Raw genomic sequence first — 24,680 nt, 5'->3', positions numbered from 1 at the left:
CACCTATTCGGGTTGTATATAATGACACTGATGTCCTTCTTATCCTTGCACATCACCTGCATGCACGAACTAACGGCTTGCCAACTACAGCTGAGGTATCCATGGAGTGATGTTCTGGAAAGCACACTGTCATAAGTGCTAATGAGGTGGTCAAAAGCATGTTGCAGTCATCTGTAACCATCTCGGAGCTCATGCACTAACTGGATGTGATGCAGTCTCTTCATTTTCTGCTGTTGGCAAGGCAACTGTGTTCTAAACACTTGAAAAGTTCACTGGTTTGCTTCTTGTAGGTGATGTCACAGCATCATCAGATGATGTCACTAGCTCTTGTTTGAAATTTGTAGCCATGTTATATGGGCAGGAGCCAGAGATATCACTAGGCCACATGCGTGATAATACATTCAAGAGAAAACTTGCTGGTAAACAACATGTACCACCAAAGTTGAGCAGCCTTCCACCTACTCAAGGTGCATTTAAGCTACATTGTGAGTGAGCCCATTTCCGAACAGCTTTGTGGAAATCAACAGGCATGGTTCGCCACCCGAGTTGGACCCTCTGCAGCATGGCTGGGAAATGAATGGACAAGAATTGCGACCAAAGTATGCTCTGCCTGGACAGTTAGCTGCACCAGATGAAGTGCTTAATCTCGTCAACTGTGGCTGCAAAAGTGGCTACAAAACGACACACTGTCCCTGCACAAAAATTACACTTCTGTGCCCAGACTTCTGAAAAGCAGGGGCCAACCAAGCTATCAAAATCCGTTCAAACTGAACATGGGCGGCAGTGTTGACAGTGGCGATGAGTCTGAATAGATATTACATGAATATATTATTATAAACATTATAGTTTGTCAGAATTAATATCTTGAATTGATTTCTAAAACTGAACACTCATAAACCGTCATATGTTACCATAACGATATAAAGTCTTTGTGTACTTATTTTCATGGATGGATTAATCATTATTGCCATATTTCTAGTAATATTATCTGATTGTTTTGTCAACAAAAACATAAAATATAACATAATTTACACCTTTAACAACCATTTAGATTCATTCTCAGCGTTTTCATAGGATTCCTGGCAGTAATTTTGGATTTTTGCATTTTTACAAAAACACTCAAAGTTTAATGTCTGGCACTCATCATATTTGGTTTCAGCACAGGAAAATTTTTTAGAAACAGTCATGAAAACTACAGTATGTTAAAAAACAAGGTCTAATGATTTCTAGCCGTGATGCAGAAACAAGGCTTGAGCCTCTCACATGCTGAGACAATGCTCTCAAAATACAGTAAACTTCCGATAATCCAGCATCCGATTGCTCAGAACACCTGATGGTTCTGAATTTTCAGCCCAGGGTCATTTTTAGCTTTTGGGGGTAAAAAATTAAGAAAGAAAAAGGAAAAATAGAATATAGAAAAAAAAAGAAGCCAAAAGTAGTGCGCCGAACTATCCAATTCTACACCCATGCCGAGATTCAAGAGGTCCTGGATGTTCACCCAGTCGATTGTCTGTAGTGTACTATATTTTTTGGGGTGTTTTTTGAGCATTTTCAGGTACTTCTCTGATAGTCCGACAAATCTGATAATCCTGAAGGTCCAAGGGCTACTGCATTCTGGATTAAAGGACTTTTACTGTAACAACAGACGTTGGCCGTGAAATTGGTGGCAAAAAACATTTGGAAGTTATATAAAATGCTTAGCCATTAGGAAGATACATAGGCTTCCTTTTGTACACATGTATAAATATAAATACAATAATTTTCCAGCATTTGAGGACACTACATACAAATGTTGATGACAATGTTTTATACTACTCATTTGCAGTATGATGGCTAATAGGCGGTGACAAAACTTTCTTGTACACATTCCTATACAACTGAAATTAATATTTATTTAATTATGCAGTTTTCATGAAGTCAAGTACAGTTCGAATTTTGAAGATATTAAAGCGGCATATGGTTAACAATTATCTACGCTACATCACCACTCACAAAATTATATGTAGGCTGTGCCTGTTTATACACAGTGCTGATGAAAAATTTTTATTGTCTGTTCAAAGTATAAATATTGCTGGTCCAGTCTTGCAGTTCATATTTCGTACAATATAACTTACATTGTAATAACAATATAGGCTTTATAATGCTCTTATATACATAGTCCATGACCAATCGAATTTGTACGATACTTAAGGAATCATAACATTATCTAAGTCAAGCAAATTTTTACCATCTGTATCACTACTATTCTAGCACTTCAATAACAGACAATTTGCTTATTCAGGTTTTTGGTCTTGTTTAACTCAGTTTTCCACTCTGATTCCAATGGTGTATGTTTTGTTTGTCTATCTCTAGGTTTTTGTCAACAAATGGCAATTATTAATTTCCAATCTTGTTATCACACACCGATGTAATGGCTGATGTATCACTTACCACGTTACACACACATTCACACGCACACACACACACACATATGCGCACCTTCTGCGACCATGCAGATGTCCCTGATATGACCATTATTGCGTCATGCAACGTGGATCAAGTCAGTTCATTCAATGTGCTAGTCTCACGTTGCTAGTTTGGCTGGTCGGCGTGTTTTTGAGCTGTTCCTAAAAGTGTTTCTGCTGATGAGAATGACCAGTAAATGTTCTTGCAAGCTGTCAGCTGATACATTTGTTATGTATGTGAAGAACATACTGCATCAAAGATATAAAATCCACCTTAATACCAAATTTGCTTGTGCATACAAAGTATGTTTTGGCGTGACAATGGGCAATGAAGATAAGGAGTGGGCTCCGCACTACACTTGTGGTCGCTCTGCATTTGAAGCTTGGCTATGAGAAGCGAGAGAGAAGAAGCCTTTCACAGTTCCGAGAGTGTGGCAAGAGCCTTCGAATCACCACGACGATTGTTGTTTTTGCTTTCTTGATATAAGTGGTGTGAAGAGCATTAAGGGAAGAAAGAACATTTTATATCCAAATTTGCCTTCTTCTATATCTCCGGTGCCTCACAACGATAAGCTGGCAATTCCTGTCCTTCCTGCAGACACGGAAGTTGTCTCTGATCATTAGGACATCGTCGATGATTGAGGGGAAAGTGATGATGAATCGTATGTTGGAGAATGTTCCGGAAACACCCCACACTTTCCCAGTCAGCAAGAACTGGATGACTCTGTCCGAGATTTAGGATTCACCAAGTCTAATGCTGAGCTGCTGGTGTCACGTCTAAGTTAATGGAACTTATTGGATCCCAGTTGCAAGTTCAGTTATAGGATCGCCACGGCAAGTTTGCATCCTTCTTCAAATTTTGTAAAGAAACCTCGTTGTGTCATTATTTTGATGTAAAGGGTTTGTTCCAAGCCATGGGAGTGGATTACAAGGCCTCAGGATGAAGACTCTTTATAGACAGTTTCATGAAGAGCCTAAAAGCTGTACTTTTGCATAACAGCAACGAACTCCCATCAGTTCCAGTTGCACATTCTGTGGAAATCAAAGAAGACTATGAGAATCTGAAGATTTATCTGACAAAGATCAAGTTCTCAGAGCACAATTGGGAGGTTCATGGGGATTTCAAAATGATTTCGTTTCTACCTGGAATGCAAGGCGGTTATACGAACTGCTTCTGGAACAGCAGGAGTGATGCAGAACATTTCGTGAGGAAAGACTGGGCACTCAGGGAGAGTCTCACACCAGGCTCGTGCAACATTGTGAGAGCTCCACTGATCTCCAGAGAGAAGATATTGCTACTGCTGCTACACATAAAACTAGGTCGTGTGAAGCAGTTCGTGAATGCCATCGACAAGGATGGCAATGCGTTTCTGCATATCCAATCAATGTTTTCCAAGCTAACCATGGCAAAGATGATGGCTGGTATACACACTGGGCCGCAGGTTCAAGGAATGTTTGCAAGTCATGAACCCCAGGGTAAAATGACCGATGATGAAAAGCGCACTTGGAATGCTTTTAGAGGGGTTGTGAAAGGATTTCTTGGCAACCAGAGGAGACCAGATTGCGCACAGCTCGTTGATGACCTGTTCAGTGCATTCCACCACCTTGGATGCAGAATGTAAATCAAATTGCACTATCTGCATTCCCACCCTGAATTCTTCAAAAACAACTTAGGTGTAGTCAGTGAGGAGCATGGTGAACGGTTCCACCAGGACATTCTGCTGATGGAAACCAGATATCAGGGCAGGTGGAACGAGGCAATGATGGGTGATTGCGTTTGGGGACTGTTGCATGATTGTCATCACAGCTACAGAAAAAAGTCAAGATCAAAAGTACATTTCTAGATACTTTGTGCCCTGCATTCCTTGTCATGTTACTGTTTCCTCATTTTCTAGTTATATTCATAATATACACCCGGAAGTATAGAAATTCGTTGACATTCTCAGCATTCTGGAAATGGTAACAAGTTGCAGCTCCTGTCTTTGTATGATACATATCTATCTATCTGTCTGTCTATTGCCAGACGCCTCAATCCCATGCGGGGTGACAACAAACAAACTGCCTCCACGTCGCCCTGTCCCCCGCCATTTGAATGTCCTGCTCCCAGCTCACACCCCCCTCCCTCATATACCTCTCCACTCCATCCCTCCATCTCATCCTTGGCCTTCCCCTCCCTCTTTCCCTGTCCACCTCACTCACATACACTCTTCACGTCAGTCTCTCACTCTCCATCCTCTCCACATGGCCAAACCACCTCATTGTGTTTCTCCTAATGCTTCCTATCACATCCACATCCACACAACAATGCTCCTTCACATCCTCAATTGTCAGTCTGTCTCTCCATGTGATTCCACATGCTCCTCTCAAATAACTCATTGCCACTGCTCTCACTCTTGACTTGTGTCCCTCCTACAAGGTCCAACCTTCTTTTCCATATATTAGAGTTGGTATCACAATACTGTCATGTAGTAACTTTTTCACTTCCCTGTTTCTTATCACTGCTTTCAAGGAACCAGCAACCTTTCTTTCTTTGTTGTACCCTTTCAAGCACTTCATCCTCCAAACTTCCATCCTTACTCATCACACTACCCAAGTACTTAAACATACATTTTCCATTTCCTCCTCATCCAGCCTCACTATACATTCACTGCCTTCACCTCTCTCGAGGACCATAACTTTACTCTTCCCTACATTCACCTTTAGACTCTGTTTCTTACACGCTCTCCCAAACTCATCCATCAAGCCTTGCAGCTCCCCCCTTCGTCTTCACTTAACTACACAGTATCATTTGCAAACAATAGTACAAGGAGTTTCCAAACACTGCCCTATCTTATTAGGGCAACCCCAACATCCACTGCCCTACCTTGTATCTCTTTTATAATCCCATCCATATACAGATTGAACAACCGTGGAGACATAACAAATACCTGTTTCAACCCGACCTTCAAATAGAAAAATTCACTCAGTTCACTATCCACACGCACTGCAACCTTAGCTCCACATACATAGTATTTACTGCATTCAGCAACTTCCCATCTACTCCACATATTCTTAGTACTTTCCAAAATCCTCGTCTATCCGCCCTGTCATATGCTTTCTCCAAATCCATTAAGGCCGCATACAAAGTTTCTCTAGAAACTTTTTCACTAAAGATTTAAGAATGAATATCTGATCTGCACAACCTTTTCCGTTCCTAAAACCTCCCTGTTGTTCTCCAACTAATTCCTCTGTTATTTCCCTAACTCTGACAATAAGTATCCTACCATATACTTTTCATGTTACACGAAGAAGACAAATGCCCCTGTTATTACCACGCACTTCTTCTTCCCCTTTTCCTTTGTACAAGGGAATAATTATACCTGACTTCCAATCCTCCAGGACTCTACCTTCCTCCCAGGCCAATCTGCACTTCTTCCACATCCATTCTACTATTATCTCTCCCCCATGCTTCAGCATTTCACCACACTCCATCAATTCCTGGGGCTTTCCCCATTTTGACTTTCTTCATTGCTTCTACAACTTCCATCCTATTGATTTCTTCCTCTCTTCTCACATCCCTCCTTCTTCCAGCCATTTGCCAGCCACGTATACCCACATTACTTTCATTCTCTATGTTCAACAATTCATTAACGTGTTCTCTACATCTTCTCACGTTTTTTAACTTCTCCACTACTAATCTACCATTTTTATCTTTCACTCCCCGACTAACTTTATTGCCACCCTGTCTAACTCTCTTTACCTCTTTCCAGAACATTTTCTTACATTCCCTCCACTTTACACTCAAATTCCTTCCAAATTTCTCATCCACTCTCCTCTTACTCTCTCTCACTAATCTTTTCACCTCTCTCTTCATCTCTACATATAACTCTCTCTTCCATCTCTCGACTTCTTCCAAGCCCCTATTTCTCATCCTCTCACTATATGCTTTCTACTTTTGTGCCACAGCCTCTCTCACCTCTTCATTCCACCATGCTATTCCTTGCAATCCCCTTCATCTTCTCTTCATCCCACACACCAAATTACATGCTGTACATATTTCTTCTGTAAATATCTTGCACCTACTTTCCACGTCCTCCATCTGCTCTGTTCCATATTTACCCAATCGCTCCTCCATTTGTCTCATATATTCTGCCTTTTTTCTCATCCTCTTGTAACATTTCCACTCTCCTTACGCCTACACTTTCTTCCTGTCCTTCCCTTTTTCTATTTCTCCATTTTATTTGGACCTTGATTCTGACCACCACTTGGTCAGAAAGTCCACTCCCCCAACCTCTATATGCTCTTGCATCCATTACACACCTTCGCATCCTTTCATCCACACACACATAATCAATCATTGCCTTCCTTTCGTTCAGTTCACCACTCACCCTTCTCATCACTCGCCATGTATACCTGTGGATCATTTTGTGCCTGAAGAGGGTATTGGCTATCACCAACCCCCTCCCAGCACAAATGTTCACTAAAGCACTGCCATTCTCATCTATCTCAGCAGGCACAACCCACTCACCAACTATTCCATCCACCTTCACATTCCCTATTTTTCCATTCATATCTCCAATCCCCCCTGTGGCGAGGGGGACACAAACTGGCCGCACTATGGAGTGGTACTACTACTCTGCGGCCAGGTTGTGTTAGGAAGAATACTGCCACCATATTCCCTGCGTGCCGTAAAAGGCGACTAAAAGGGGCGGGGTGAGGGGACTAGGGACCCCCTCCTATGTTTTTTAGTTCCTAAAAAGAGACAGGCCAGAGAAAGGGATGGGAGATTGAGTTATCCCCGTACCCTGAAAATTGGGGTCTATGAATGTGCGTGGATGTAGTACGACTGAGACTAAAAGGGAGGAGATTGGGAGAATGTTTGTGAGAAGAAAGTTGGACGTGTTAACTTTGAGTGAAACGAAGATGAAAGGGAAGGGTGAGTCTATGTTTGGAAGTGTAAATGGAAGATTGTCAGGTGTTGATAGAGGAAGGGACAGAGAAGGTGTGGCCTTGATAGTGAGTCCGGAAGTACAGCAGTGTGTGATTGAATGGAAGGTGTCATCGAGACTGATGTGGGTGAAAGCGAAATTTGAATGTGAGTTGAGGGTGTTTGTGAGTGCATATGGGCCTGGTAGTGAAAGGGTTGAGGAATAGAGGGAGCCTTTCTGGAATGATGGTGAGTGTCTGCAGAGTTTTGGAGCGAATGTGAATGTGGTAATGATGGGAGATCTGAATGCTAGATTGGGAAATGTAGCAGTTGAAGGTATAGTTGGTATGCATGGTGTGCCTGGAAGAAATGAAAATGGGGAACGAATGATAGGGATATGTGTTGAGCGAGAGATGGTGATTGGAAATACGCTGTTTGAGAAGAAAGATATATATATATATATATATATATATATATATATATATATATATATATATATATATATATAAGTATACATGGGTGAGACAGGAGGGTGGAAGGGTTGTTGATAGAGCTTTGATGTACTATGTGGTTGTGTCCAGGAATGTAATAGGAGGATTGTTGGAAGTGAGAGTTCTGAGAGGGGAGGGTGGAGGTATGTCTGACCACTACCTGGTGGAGAGAAAGTTAAGAGTAGGTAAGAGATGGGTGAGAGCTAGGAGGATTAGGTGTGGCAGGGAGGTTTTGAAAGTGAGTTGGATACAAGAGAGAAAATGATAGAGTATAAGGAGAAATTGAAAGATGAGTGGAATGCAGTGAAAGATCAGGAAAATGGCAGTGTGGAGGAGGAATGGCAGTTGTTTAAGAGTGCTGTGGTGGGGCATGCAGAAGTGTGGTGTGAGATGTGTGGGTGGTGGTGTAAGAAAAGGAAGTGAATGGTGGTGCGAGGAAGTATGTATGGCTGTGGCTGAAAAGAGATGTGCATATGAAGTGTGGCTGCAGAGGAAGGATGAGGTGTCATATGAGAGGTATAAGGAAAAGAGCAATAGGGTGAGATAGGCTGTGCGTGGCAGCAGATGAGAGGTAGGGTAGGCAGCTGACTGAGAATTTTCAACAGAATAAGAAGATGAAAAGGGTGCGAAAGGGAGAGTCTGGGAAGGAAGAGCGAGTAAAAGGAGAGGGTGGAAGGATGTTAATTGAGATGGATGCAGTAAGGAAGAGATGGGGAGTGTATTTTGAAAGACTGTTAAATGTAGAGGAGGAAAGGGTGGCTGAGAATGTGGCGGATGGAAGGGTGCAAGGAATAAATGTGTTGGGTGAGTTGAATGATTCTTTGATCATGAAGGAGGAAGTGGAGAAGGCAGTAATGGAGATGAAAACAGCGAAAGCTGCAGGTATGGACGGGTGTGCTGTGGAATGCCTGAAGGGTGGTGGAGTGACTATTGTTGACTGGTTAGTAAGATTGTTGAATGTGTGCTTTGTGAAACGTATGGTGCCAATTGACTGGGCAAGTGCTTGTGTGGTCCCGTTGTATAAAGGCAGGGGTGATAAGTATGAATGTACTAGCTTTGTCACAAAGGACTTTGTATAAAGTTGTAGAGAAGTTATATATATAATAGACTTGTGGACGAGCGGTTGTTATACTTGAGTGGCTTTGCAAAGTAGATAATCTTCGTTCCCTTTTGTCGTACAATGACAGGAGAGGTAAAGATGAGTATGGGACTATTTTTATTTGTCTTGGAAATATTAACAAAGTCTCTCATACATAAGTGAAGTTAAGTAGAGTCCCGCGAGATACCTCCCTGTCTCACTCTCTCTCTCTCTCTCTATCTCTCTCTTCCATGTTGCTAAGCCCTTCTCCCTCCTACCTGCCTGTTCTATGGCCTGTCTCCTTCTGACCTCTTGACTCCTAAATTCTGGTGTAGCGGGGGTCGTGTCACGTGTGTTACACTGTGATTGGAAAGTTCTAGAAACCTGTGTGTGAGTATGTGTGCATGTGTGTGTATGGTCACGAGGCGCTGTCGTGTGCCTATAAAGCATTCCTTGAGTTATGAGTGTGTAAGCATGTTTAGCATTTCTCCATTCTCGCAGAAACAATACCTTCTCATCATCTGACTTCCTGCTTCTATCTGTCTCTCTATCAATCTATTTATCTATTTATCTATTATGATTTGTAATTATAATATGGAGACCTGACATTGCTCGGCCGCGCCGCTGAAGGTCCTCCGACAGCAATTATCATTGACATATGCTAATCTATTAGTACATAATATTGATTATAATATTATATACATATAATATTCATAGTAAATTGCAATGATCTAGTAATATTACATTTTAACCAAGTTGTATACATATTTGAATAAATGCCATGGTTGATGTATGACATTTTGTAAGATGTGTATGTATAACAGACATACGCATATAATTGTGCAATGGTAATACTGCTAGGTTGTTACATTACATATTGAGTTATCCTTTTAGTAATGTCTAATATTTCACCTAACTTGTAAGATGATTCTAGTAATAAAGAATTGTTGTAGGACTACATAATAGATAGATAGATAAATAGATAGATAGAGAGACAGATAGAAGCAGGGAGTCAGATGATGAGAGGTGTTGTGTCTGCGAGAAACGAGCAGTACTAAACATGCTTACACACTCTGACGCGAGGAATGCTTGAGACAGCGTCTAGTGGCCATATACACACATACACATATGCTCACACACAGGCTACGGGAACTTTCCATCCACGAGGAACACACGTGACACACCCCTGCTCCCCCAGACTTTCGGACAGTGTGCTCCGACCTAGATTAGCCCCCGACCCGGCTAGACACAAGGAGACAAGCGACCCTAGAGAGAGGTCGAGACGGAGATTAGCCTTAGAACAGAAAGAGAGAGATAGCGAGACAGGGAGGTAGCTACCCGGGACTTATACTCTTATACCTGTTTAATATTTCCAAGACAAATAAAAATAGTCCCATACTATTCTTTACCTCTCCTGTCACTACATGACATCTGGTGGGGAAACTACTACAAGATATAAAAAACTTGACCACAAGTCTAAAATATACTTCTCTACAAGTAACTACAAAGTCTTTATGACATTTGGTAGCAGCGAACGTATACGAACCTCATCTACGAATCAACATTAAATTCCTACAAAATATCAAGATTGAAAACAACCAACAATATCAGCTCCTGACAGTATTCTCTCCATCCTGCCCCCTCCGTCTCCCAGATCATTACGCATTTGATGCAGAGGTCAAGAGATCACTCGACGGCCTTGCACGTAACTTAACGACAAACCAGCAAATCTGCGGACATCGTCTCGAATTAAAAGCAAATTTCTACAAAAGCAACCGAGACTACAAGATTAGCTTCAGTTCTACAAAGTCTACAGCCATCTACAATCAACTACAGCCATCTACAATCAACTACAATTAACAACTCTACGTCGTCTGTATAATCTTTTACACGCACCTACAAGTAGCGGCAGTCTTCATCCCACAACGAATAAATCACTAGAGAAAAGGACCGAGAAAACTTCCACATAGAATAAAGGGAACAAACAAACGAAGAGTGAGACACGACTCACAACTCATCTTACTCACTCGTCTTCACTCAAGTTACTCATCGCTACTCATTCACTCACCACAGCTACCAGTGTGGGAAGTCGACGTCACCATGTGCTGAGATGACATCACAACGCGAGTCTGCCATGCCAAGCAACGCGATGTGACTGACACCAGGCACTTCTCACCCACTACTCATTACTCATTATTCACATAGCTCCTACTCATATTCACTTATTTTCACAGTTAAGTTGGAAATTCGACGTTCTATGCTGAGGTTTGCCTGGGACAGCCGTTAACCACTACAAATACCAGGCCATGGAGTTTCCTGAGTAATATCGTCCATCAACACACCACTAGAATTATCAAGAGATCTTCAATCAAACCTGTATTTTCTTCCGAGATCGACTTTTGTATCGACACACCTCTACGATCTGTATCAAGTGGGTAAAATTATACTTGCTCATTTCTTCTCAGTGCTAAAATTAGCTATATTCAACTTATTTACTCATCTAGTTTGCTAGGACATACATAAACAAGAGGCGTATTTCATAACATCATATCTTAATGACAGGAATATTTTCGCCACCATCCACGTTAATACCAGATGACACACAAATTGCCACAACATCAGACTCACAATTAAGAGACAGCCCACCCATTGTACAACCCACACCACACGTTATAGATAAGGAAACAAATACGGGAGTTTCGGATGATGAGTGGGAAACCCCTTCAGACGTAGAGAGTATCGACTTTGCAGCTGCCTTGAATACGTATGCCAATATACTTAACAGGGTTCACCGGTCCGGTCATACATATTCTACCATTCCCTCACATAACGATAAACTTGTACAAGTTGAATTAACAGGGCAATCATTAAATATGAATCAAGAACCAAATACTGCTGATCTAAAAACCACACCTCACGTTTTTGTGTATCACGAGGATAAGACTGCCCCCAAATTCTCTGGCACAGACAAGGATCGCATTGATGTCATTTCATTAATCAGTCAGTGCGAACAAATGTTCATCAAGCGCCACATACTAGATGAACAAGAGAAAATTGCTATTTTTTCATCTTGCATAAGCCAGGAAAGATGTCCAGCAAGCAATTTATTGCGCTCCGATAAGCTACATCGTGCTAGGACATATGATGAATTTAAAACTGAATTTCTGAAGAAATTTTCTGGAGGTATGAACTTCTTGCCAGGTATAATTCCAGAATTACATAAAATTGTAGATCTTGTAAGGGAGCACACTACAAACCATGTGCTCAGTGAAATAACTGCTGATGTCTCCACAATCAAGAGAACCCTATTAGCTACTCTGGAGAATTCTAAGTGGATAACAGATGATGGAAAGATGTCCCCAGACCTCGTCGTGGACATCATTGGTTATGTAGCTGCCTTGTGTAAATTACCTGATAGAACCCTTAAGATCGCTAAAACAATCGCGTACACCCCTGGAATGTGCTTACTAGACTTAATGAACAGGTAGAGATGCAGTGCAGTAAAGCAGGTGTGGTCGACACACATGCACATTCTGGTGAATCAGGGTACCTGAGACAGTATCAGCCAGGTGAAAACATCAACACCGACCCCAAACAGAGAACAAAATCGATCGCGACCAGAAATGAGGCAGCCCAAACAAACAAAGACGCCTAGACCTCGTTCCCACACGCCTTCCTACAGGCAGTTTCATAAATTTTCGCGCAGCCCGAGCAGGTCTCGCGCCATAAACAACACTTCTTATGGGAAATCACCTCGTAGGTCACAGTCAAGGGATAGGTCCATTCTGTGTCATTACTGTGCAAAACCAGGACACACAAGGTATGAATGCTTTATCAAGGCAAAAGAGGATAATCAAAAGACACAAGGATTTGGTCCTTACTGTAGGCATCATAGATACCAAGGGCACTTGGACTAGTGATTGCAAAACAGTAGAAAAAATTGTGTTCTATGTTCAAATCGGGGGAAGACCAAGTCATGACAAAAACGAACAAACGTAAAGAAGAACAAGGTTAAACTTCACATAGGAGGCATGTTGGGAAATGAGTGTATCTTGATACCAGCTGTATGTGAGGATCAAAACGTTTCTTATTTTTAGATACAGGCTCTCCAGTGAACTTAATAACACATGAAGAACTAAACAGAATTCTTAAAAATAAAAAGAAAGTAACTTTTCTGGATGAAGCTGATTTAGAATTATACACAGTAGATGGTCAAGAGATTACAGTAAAAGGTATGATAAGATTAAATCTCAGTTTCACAGAAACTACAAGACCATTCTCTGCATTGTTCTATATTGTTGAAAACTTAGCAATTAAAGCTCATATGTTACTGGGCTTAAGATCCATGAGAACTGAGAACATAACTATACTCCCACAAATGAATGGAATAGACTTTGATAATGAATTCATAGAGGAAATACTTTCAGAGCCCTCACCGATTGGTAGAAGAGAGCCAAAAAGAATTGGTAATATTAAAGGCTTTAACAAACATACACAAACAGATGAGTGTATAGATCCACTTACACCAGCAACCCCATCCTCGAGAATTAGTGACCCAGATAACAGTACTGATTTATCAATTTTTCCAGCCCATCTCACTAATGATTTGGTTATACTACCTAATTCATACATGAAGGTTACCATAAAGAGCAAATTACGGAATAGTACTGTTCTTGTCTTAGAAGAATTATGTAAAGTAAAGGGATTGTCAGTAGAAAACGCATTATGTCATACGAACGACGAAGGGCTAACTCAGATATTCATTATTAATCACATGAATGGGGAAGTTCAGATGAAGAAGGGAACTTGCATAGTTAATATTGAAAAATGTTTCGCCCCTGTGAAGGAAATAAATATTGGTGGAGTAACAAGTGAGATAAAATCTACGGATAGAGAAAGAATAAAAGAGAATTTTATTCACTCAGGTGAATTTGACGAAGAAAATTATTTGTTAACCCTGCTGGAAACACACAGGGACACCGTAGCATTGCCCGGAGAACAATTAGGGTGTACTAACTTGATTAATCACATGATTAATGTGCACCCAGAAACACCACCAATTTTCGTACCAGCTTATCGCATACCACACTCCCAACGTACACTTGCAAATCAGTATGTCGATGAAATGTTAAAGCTTGGAATTATTGAGCCTTCAGTTTCTCCGTGGAACGCTCCCCTTTTCTTTGTGCCCAAGAGAAATGGAGAAATGCGATCGGAGTAGTAGATTACCGTAAACTAAATAATCACACAATCCCAGACAGATTTCCCATGCCATTGCTAAGTGATGTTCTACAGAATATTGGTCCTGAGAATAATATATTCTCGACCATCGATCTCCTAAACGGATACTATCAGATTCCGGTATCTCAGGAGTCACGTAAATACACTGCCTTTTCAACAAACAGAGGCCATTATCAATATACAAGAATGCCAATGGGACTGAGGACAGCCCCTGGTACGTTCCAGCGTCTTATGAATTACGTATTGTCCGGAATTTTAGGACAAGGCATATTTGTTTATCTTGACGATATTATTATCGCAACGAAGAATATTAAGGGATCATCTCAGGAAATTAGACTTACTCTTACAAAAGCTTAGTGATGCTGGATTAAAAATTAAACTTTCTAAATGCAAATTTTGCTTTAAGGAAATAAATTTCTTAGGCCACAAATTAAGTTCTGATGGTATTCACACCACTGATGACAAAATACAGGCAGTGAGAGATTTTCCTGAACCCACTACGACTGACAAAGTTAGACAATTTTTAGGTCTGGCTGGGTACTATAGGTCCTTCGTACCACAGTTCTCTCATATAGCCTTCCCTCTATTCCAACTACTCAAAAAGATGCTGTATTCCAATGGGAAGAAGAACAAAAAAGGGCATTTAACAATCTAAAAATTAAACTAACAAATGCACCTTGTTTAGCATATCCGAATTACACGAAATCATTTCTTATTTGTACAGACGCATCAGTTAAAGGATTAGGGCTGTACTGATGCAGGAAGATAAAAGAGGAAAAGAATCAACCAATTGCATTTGCCAGCAGACAAACAAGAGGTGCGGAGAAAAATTATAGCACTACAGACTTAGAGGCACTTGCAGTGATTTTTGCATTACAAAAGTTTCGAGATTTGGTATATGGTTACGAAATCCACTTATTCTACCGACCATAAACCACTGGTGGGTATGTTTAAAGAAAAACTCCTTTCTGGGAGGAGAGCAAGATGGAAATGTACAGTTGAAAACTACAATGTACAAATACATTATATACAAGGTAAAATGAATATAGTAGCTGACGCATTATCTAGGAACCCGAACACAATTCCAGGTCTGGCGTTAGATCTCAAAGGAAATATCCCAAACCAGAGGATATCGCAAAGGCACAAAGACTTGACCCAGTATGGTCAAAGTAATATACAAGTTAGAAAGTGGAGATGACATACAATTACCCAAACTTCATGTCCCACTTGAACAATTCACAATGGTCAATAATACATTATACAAAATTAACTCTAAACAACCAAAACGCCAAAGAAATACTCAACCAGTTGGTAGTACCTAATGACATGATACCCCAAGTATTACGAATGATACACGACAGCCCACATGCAGGACACCCTGGAAAGGATAAGACATTCAACCAAGCCCAGCTATTATATTACTGGCCTTCATTACGAAGAGATATAAACAATCATATAGACAGATGCGAATCATGTGCGAAACACAAAGGATACCCAATCACACCTGAAACGATGGGTAATTACCCTGTACCACATCAACCATGGGACGTTCTCGCTGTTGATTTACTCAAGATGCCATTATCATACAATAATAACCTATACTTATTCGTAGCAACGGATCATTTTTCCCGTTATGTCATTTTAGCTCCAATTAAAGATAAGACAGCAGAGACAGTAGTAAAGGCAATAACAGATAATGTAATACTGTCGCTTTACTACCCCAAAGGTATTAATAAGTGATAATGGAGGAGAATTTAATTCTGAGATCTTACAAGAAATATGTAAACAATACAACATCAAAAAGGTTAACGTTTTGGCCTATCACCCAGCATCGAATGGGTTGGTAGAGAGACAAAATAAAAAGGTATTAGATGTGCTACGACACATTCTCAGTGAAAATTATGCAAGCTGGGATGATTGGATTCCCAGAGTAGAGGCCTCCATTAATGGGTCTATAAATAAATCCATTGGTGACACACCACATTTCATTATATATGGCACAGATAAAAAATTACCATATGAGCTCCTAGAAGGTGACAGCATGCCTATTTACAATTACGATGATTACTCCAAACTCCGTTTACGTGAATTCCACGACATTCACAAAAGAGTGCAAAAACTATTAACGATGTCCAAGGAAGAAATGACGGAGGCATTTAACAAGAAGGCAAAAGATTCACCTATCAGCTTAGGAGACATTGTTTACGGAGTCATTCATACGAGAGACAATAAATTATCCCCTAAGTTTGAGGGCCCATACAGAGTAATTAACATAAAGGCAAACAAAGTTTTAATTAGGTCACTTTCAAGTGGCGAGGAAAAACAAGTTCATATTGACCATTTAAAACGAGTTTCAAGGGAATTATCACATAATTATTCAGCCTCGGATACAACCGAACAGGTGAACGTACCTCAAGAAACCAAGCAAGAACACAACAATGATTACAAAAAGAAATTAAGGTCATATACCAAACAATCGAACATAGGTGCAACTATTCCAATGAAATCTACAGTACATCATTTACGAGAATTAAATATCGATTTAAACTCCTTCTATAAATGAAATAACAGCCAACCGTAACGCACATCATCACTATCATCAACCACAGCTTTATAGGAAATTAATAGATTTTTTTTTTTTCGGTAGGTTACGATGAAGGGACTTATGCTATGGATTCTCCTACACATAGTAAGAGTATATGCGCATCTAGACCCCAAGCATATAGTACGACAAGGATGCCTCATAGCTCCAACGGCCACGACTACAATCGTCAAAGACGTCATGAGTACTGAAATAAGTCTAGATTACTTGTATGACTTACCTACTTATCTAGACAGACTTGCGACGCCGATGCGAACTCTGGACTTCAAGATAGGGAATTATGTTTCACAATCACATATCACCAAGGAAGTGGATGAAATGGTGAAGTTAGCGAAATGGAAACTAGAACAGGCGAAGTCAACTATGCTCGTCATGATCCAAGATCTCCCATCTTATGGAACGGAGGTGCTGAGCGACAGGAACAACATCACACGTACTCGGTTTGTTCGATCTGGGCGGCGCAATTCTTGGGAACATCTTTGGATTGGCTACAGAGGATGACCTTAAAGAAATAAACAACAAATTTAATAAGATAGCTCAGGTACTAACATACCAGGATAAATTCATCACAGGACAGAGCTCGGCAATGAAGACAATTGTGAAAAATCTGAAACAAGCAGAAAACGTAGCTCTCGAGAGTATAGATAAAATAAATGACTTAGAGGGCAACGTTACTCTTTTCCAGCACTTCTCCATCATCACAGAACATACTGACACGATTCTACTACAATTAGAGAACACTAGAGATCATTTCAGGGCACTTATGCAAGGAATTTCGAATGCTGGTGATGGCAAGATCACAAATGACTTACTCCCAGTTCATGAGCTACGTCAGATAGTTAGTCAAGGCATACATAAACATAAATTGAAGCCATTGTTCCGCAGTAGGGAATTTATGCAATATTACCCATACTTAGAAGCAACACTAACACCAACATCAGTGATAGTTCATGTACCATTCATCACGGAGGACCTGTTCACAGTATACCAAATACACCCCTTCCCCTATAGAAACAACAACACTTTAGTCATCATCAACATCAACACAGACACCGAACTCATCATGGTCTCCAAGAGACGAGACACTGTCACTTTCGTAAGTGAGTCAACGATTGAGCGAAAGTGCCGCACATCCTTCCATGCTGTTCATCTTTGTCCTGCGTACATTTTCACGTTTCAGCCTACTGATACGGTCCCTTGTGAAATGGCTATCATCAGCAATAACAATATTCATCATCATTGCAACTTCACTTTTGCTCCAGATAAACTTGTACACCATCAACGCATTGGACACTCAGTGAAGTTTTTTTATTTCCCTCATAACACATCAGTTTACATAGTCTGTCCAGATATACCACCATCTCATACATCAGCCTCAGGATTATACATAGCACCAGACTACTGTGCGGTATTTACACCATCCATGTCTACTTTTTCCACCATCAATCACTACGCCATTATCAACCATACACACAAACATTTCCACCCACTGCCTGATATGAACTTAAACATGAGCACAAGTATTAAGCTGACTTCACCTAAGTTTGAGACTATGCAGCTGATCAATGAAACAATGAAGCCCTGGGAAGATTTGAGTTTGAGTATGTTCAACCCATATTACGAGTATGTGTATAGCCAAGCACCTTCTGTCTTTATAATCATCTGCATTGTAGTTGCAGTATTGCTGTTGGCAATGCACAGAATGCATGCAAGAATTGCTAATTTGGAGTCATTGTTTAGTGGGGGGAGAGTTAACATCACAGTTAACCACCCTGAATGAAGTGTATATATTTTGTATATAGTATTAATTATATATATATATATATATATATATATATATATATATATAATAATAATAATAATAATACAAAGAAGAATGGCCCATATATGACAGACCAGTACCATTATCTTTGAATGAAATATTAATAACTCTTACAATAATCTTAATTTTAAACTATTTTTATTCTTGCATGTATGCATTTCACTATAATATCCCAAGTACATACTGTATTACAGTTAAATAATTTACTTTAATGCATTTATTCCAATTTGTATACAACTTATTTAAAATGTAATATTACTGAATAATCACTATTTACTATGAATAATATATGTATACAATATTCATACAATTATGTTACTTTACAATATTATGTATTTCACTTAATTAGCTTATAAGTTCATTATAATGTGTATGTAGTATGTATTAATATGTTATAACTATTAAATGTCGATGGTACGCCATTTTCGCGCATGCGAGCAAATGTAGGACTACATAATAGATAGATAGATAAATAGTTAGATAGAGAGACAGATAGAAGCAGGGAGTCAGATGATGAGAGGTGTTGTGTCTGCGAGAAACGAGCAGTACTAAACATGCTTACACACTCTGACGCGAGGAATGCTTGAGACAGCGTCTAGTGGCCATATACACACATACACATATGCTCACACACAGGCTACGGGAACTTTCCATCCACGAGGAACACACGTGACACACCCCTGCTACACCAGAATTTAGGAAAGAGAGCTCAGACCTAGATTAGCCACCGAACAGGCTAGACAGAAGGAGACAAGCGACCCTAGAGAGAGGTTGAGACGGAGATTAGCCTTAGAACAGAAAGAGAGAGAGATAGCGAGACAGGGAGGTAGCTACCCGGGACTTATACTCTTATACCTATTTAATATTTCCAAGACAAATAAAAATAGTCCCATACTATTCTTTACCTCTCCCGTCACTACATGACATCTGGTGGGGAAACTACTACAAGATATAAAAGCCGCTCGACCACAAGTCTAAAATATACTTCTCTACAAGTAACTACAAAGTCTTTATGACATTGTGGTATAATTGTATGACTTTACATATTATTGTAGTAATATTGTGGTAATACATAATTGTAACATTTTATGAATTGTTACATAATATTGTGGTAATGCATAATTGTGTTGGCCTTATAATTGTAGTTATATTATGTTAATGCAACTGTTCCATAATTGTGTTGGCCTTATAATTGTAGTTAAAGTTACATAAATGTTACATCTTGTTAATGCAACTGTTACATAGTTGTTACATATTGTTTGTAGTTACATAATTGTAGTTAAAGTTACATAAAAGTTACATCTTGTTAATGCAGCTGTTACATAATTTTTACATATTGTTTGTAGTTACATAATTGTAGTTAAAGTTACATAAAAGTTACATCTTGTTAATGCAACTGTTATATAATTGTTACATATTGTTTTTAGTTACATAATTGTAGTTAAAGTTACATAAAAGTTACATCGTGTTAATGCAACTGTTACATAATTGTTACATATTGTTTGTAGTTACATAATTTTAGTTAAAGTTAAATAAAAGTTACATCTTGTTAATGCAACTGTTACATAATTGTTACATATTGTTTGTAGTTACATAATTGTAGTTAAAGTTACATATCTTGTTAATGCAATTGTTACATAATTGTTACATATTGTTTGTAGTTACATAATTGTAGTTAAAGTTACATAAAAGTTACATCTTGTTAATGCAACTGTTACAAATTGTTACATATTGTTTGTAGTTACATAATTGTAGCAAGTGTAACATAATGCAATAGTTTGTCGCTACATGATTGTTACATATCGTTCGTAGTTACATAATTGTTATAATTGCAGTCCTGACATTGAATCTGGTCATGCTGCGGTCGATGATATGATGTGCCATGCCACTAGCTTGTGGAGACAACAATTTGCTTTTTTGTTTGTAGTTTATGTGGTATTTTGGCATTTGTAGTAACACTTACACTTATTTTCATTTGTTTGTTATGTGATCTTACTCTATTATTTTTTTTTTTAAATTGATTTTCTAAAGTTTGTTTTTCTTCTTTTGTCTACGCATTTTCTGTGTTGTTCATGGTTGCATAATTGCTGGCTCATTTCCTTGGGATCCTTTTTTTAAGGTTTAGTTTATATTGCACAGATATTACTGAAAATGATATTATATAGTCCCATGTTTTGCTATTTTATATAAAAAATATATATACACTATATACAGTATTAACTATATACACTGACTTGTTTTTTACTTGTACATATCGTGGGCAATATATGTGTCAGCACTGTGTGGAAATCATTGTCCTCACAATTGTGTTGAAGATGTTCTTTCTTGCTAACGTCATTTGTGTTGGCCATTTTTTTTTTCTGGTTTTCCTTGTAAATTAATTTATCTGTTTCCACTAGGTAGCTTTAATTAATAAATGTTTAATACAGTTCTTTTAATTGTCACTGAGTAACTATGATGGTATATTTTCTTTATCACTTTGTAGATGTAATAATGTATAGCTGTATGTATGAAACACGTATTTTATATAGGTATAAATGGTAACACTCGTTGGTAGTAAATAAATGCTATAATAAATGAATGAATATATACAGTGTAGAATATTTATTGTTGGTGCAAGTATTTAATGATTGAATTATGAAGATAACTGAAGTAGGTATATGTATTTAAGTTGTAACTATATAGCAGGTTTTATATGTTTGTGCAAAATGTGTTGTCTATCACTGTGTATCGTATGAGTGAAGTAACTATGTAGCTCACTAATTTTTACCGTGGTGGAAATGGTGTGAGTGGTGTTGCACGTGGTGATAGCGTTGTTCTTCACGGGTTAATTGACGTGTTGTGGGGTGTCAGACACACGGCTTGCCGTCGTTTCAGCACACGTATGGTGACGTTGACTTCCCACACTGGTGGCTGTGGTAAATGAGTAGCGATGAGTAACTTGGGTGAAGATGAGTGAGTAAGATGGGTTGTGAATATGGACTTGGTATTTGCTTCGTCGTCTTGACCTCTTGACTCCTGCATCAGCGGTAGAGGTTGGGTGGATGTAGCAGAGAGAGGAGGGTGAGGTCTGGTGGTTGTGAGTTGTGAGTCGTATCTCACTCTTCGTTTGTTTGTTTTGTTTTTTCTTTCTTGATGTATTCTCGGTCCTTTTTTCTTGTGATTTACTCGTTGTGGGATGAAGACTGCCGCTACTTGTAGGTGCGTGTAGAAGATTATAAGTTGTTACTTGTAGTTGATTGTAGATGGTTGTAGATCGTTGGTTCGTCGTAGAAATTGCAAGATTTTTTGTATCAATACTTTGTTAAACTACTGGCAAGGCTTCGTGTGATCACTTCTAAATCAGCGTGATGATCATGGAGACGGAGGGGGAGTTGGAAAGAATACTGTCAGTAGCTGGTTGTGAGTTGTTGGTTGTGAGAGGTATTTTTTTGTTTTCAATCTTGATATTTGTAGGAATTCACTGTTGATTCATAGACGAGGTTCGTATACATTCGCTGCTACCAAATGTCACAAAGGACTTTGTATAAACTTGTAGGGAAGTTATATATATATTAGACTTGTGGGCGAGCGGTTGTTATACTTGAGTGGCTTTGCAAAGTAGATAATCTTCGTTCCCTTTTGTCGTGCAATGACAGGAGAGGTAAAGATGAGTATGGGACTATTTTTATTTGTCTTGGAAATATTAACAGTCTCTCACACACGAGTGAAGCTAAGTAGAGTCCCGCAAGCTACCTCTCTGTCTCGCTCTCTCTCTCTCTCTCTTCCACGTTGCTAAGCCCTTCTCCCTCCTACCTGCCTGTTCTATGGCCTGTCTCCTTCTGACCTCTTGACTCCTAAATTCTGGTGTAGCGGGGGTCGTGTCACGTGTGTTACACTGTGGTTGGAAAGTTCTAGAAGCCTGTGTGTGAGTATGTATGCATGTGTGTGTATGGTCATGAGGCGCTGTTGTGTGCCTATAAAGCATTCATTGAGTTATGAGTGTGTAAGCATGTTTAGCATTGCTCGATTCTCGCAGACACAATACCTTCTCATCATCTGACTTCCTGCTTCTATCTGTCTCTCTATCAATCTATTTATCTATTCATCTATTATGATTTGTAATTATAATATGGAGACCTGACAGCTTTAGGGGTATAAGTCTCTTGAGTGTTGTAGGTAAGGTGTATAGTAGAGTGTTAATTATGAGAGTTAGAGACAGTACATAGGCAGTGATTGGCGATGAGCAGTGTGGCTTTAGGAGAGGGAGAGGATGCGTGGATCAGGTGTTTGCGTGAGACAAGTGTGTGAAAAGTATTTAGCGAAAGGCAAGGATGTGTTTTGGGCATTCATGGATTTAGAGAAAGCATATGATAGAATTGATAGGGAGGCTTTGTGGGCTGTTTTAAGATTGTTTGGGCTTCACGGTAGGTTAATGGGTGAAGAGTTTTTATGTAAATAGTAAAGCGTGTGTAAGAGTGGGAAATGCTGTGAGTGATTGGTTTCCTGAGAGAGTGGGGCTGCGACAGGGATGTGTGATGTCACCTTGGTTGTTTAGTATTTATTTGGATGGTGTTGTAAGGGAGGTGAATGCAAGAGTTTTAGGTGGACGTCTGAGTCTGGTGAATGTTGATGGTGGAGAGTGGAATCTGAAGCAGCTGCTGTTTGCAGATGATACTGCACTGGTGGCTGATTCAGAGGAGAGATTGAGACAGGTGGTAGAGGAGTTTGGAAGGGTGTGTGAAAGGAGGAAATTGAAAGTAAATGAGAATAAGAGTAAAGTGATGAAGTGTATGAGGTTGGTAGATGGTAGGGGGATGAATATAGTTTTGAATGGTGAGTTGCTTGAGGAGGTAGAGTATTTTAAATATTTAGGGTCACATGTTGCTGTGGATGGAAGAATAGATGCACAAGTAAAGTTTAGAATGAATAAAGTAGGAAAGGTGCTGGGAGGAATGAAAAATGTGTTTAGATGTCGTTCGCTTAGAATGGATGTAAAGAGAAGGTGTATGAGGGTGTTGTGGTACCGACTGCGTTATATGGGGCTGAAACATGGAATATGGGCGTAGCAGAGAGAAAAAGTTTAAATATAATGGAGATGAGGTGTCTGAGGAGTATGTTTGGAGTGACGTGTATTGATCGAGTGCGAAATGACGAAGTACGAAGGAGAACTGGAGTTGTTCGGGAGATGGCTGATAGAGTTGAGCAGAGTGTGTTGCAATGGTTTGGGCATATGGAGAGAATGGATAATGAGCAATTGATGAAAAACATAACTAGATCTGTTGTGAGAGGTGTAAAGCTGAGAGGGAGACCACGAATAGGATGAATGGACAATGTGAAGAGAGCACTGGTTGTGAGAGGATGTCTGTTGAGCAAAGGAAGAGTGGCTGTGCATGAAAGAAATAAATGGAGAGAAATTGTGAATGAATAAATGATGACACAGCCCTGAGGGGATATTCTCCTGCATTTGGTCTGATCAGCTAGTCAGGTCAGGTGCAGGTAAGGGGATGGGTCTATTATGAGGTGGCAGGGGTAAACCAGCTCTGCTGTCGGGCCCTGCTGTGGATGTCACTGATTGCACTTTGCAGTTGTCCCTTGTGTGGTGTGGTGCGGTGAGGATCTCTCCCTTCTCCCCTTTAGGGCTAAGATGCGAATGAATGTGTCTGAATGGATGAGTAAATGGGGAATGTGTCGTCTCGGCTACCTCCCTTTCCTTGGGGGAAGCAGCCTAGGTATATACAGTAGATAGATAGATCTCCAATCAAAAACACTCTCTCATTCCTTTCAGACTTTTCCATGCATGGTTCCACATTTGTCCAGAACTCTTTTCTCACTCTGCTTGCACGATCTTGCATTTGCGCGTCCACACACAGAATCGTCCACATTTGTAGTACAGCTTTCAATCCTACCCACACAATCCTTGAGCCAACTGATCCATACTCTCTTATATTCTCCTTCCATCAGTTACTCACAACAATACACACTCCTTCTTTTGCCCTCTCATTCTCACCTACCCCTGCACATATACTGTACACCATCCATACTCGCATTCTCTCACATTCTTACCTTTCCATTTTGTTTCAGTTAATCCACATACATTCACTTTCACACCCTGAA

The sequence above is a fragment of the Coenobita brevimanus genome, chromosome 112 (assembly GCF_032717465.1).
Source record: "Coenobita brevimanus isolate Jiangsu-jjx chromosome 112, ASM3271746v2, whole genome shotgun sequence".
In the NCBI taxonomy this organism is placed as follows: Eukaryota; Metazoa; Arthropoda; class Malacostraca; order Decapoda; family Coenobitidae; genus Coenobita; species Coenobita brevimanus.
Note: the sequence above shows the minus strand (reverse complement) of the source record.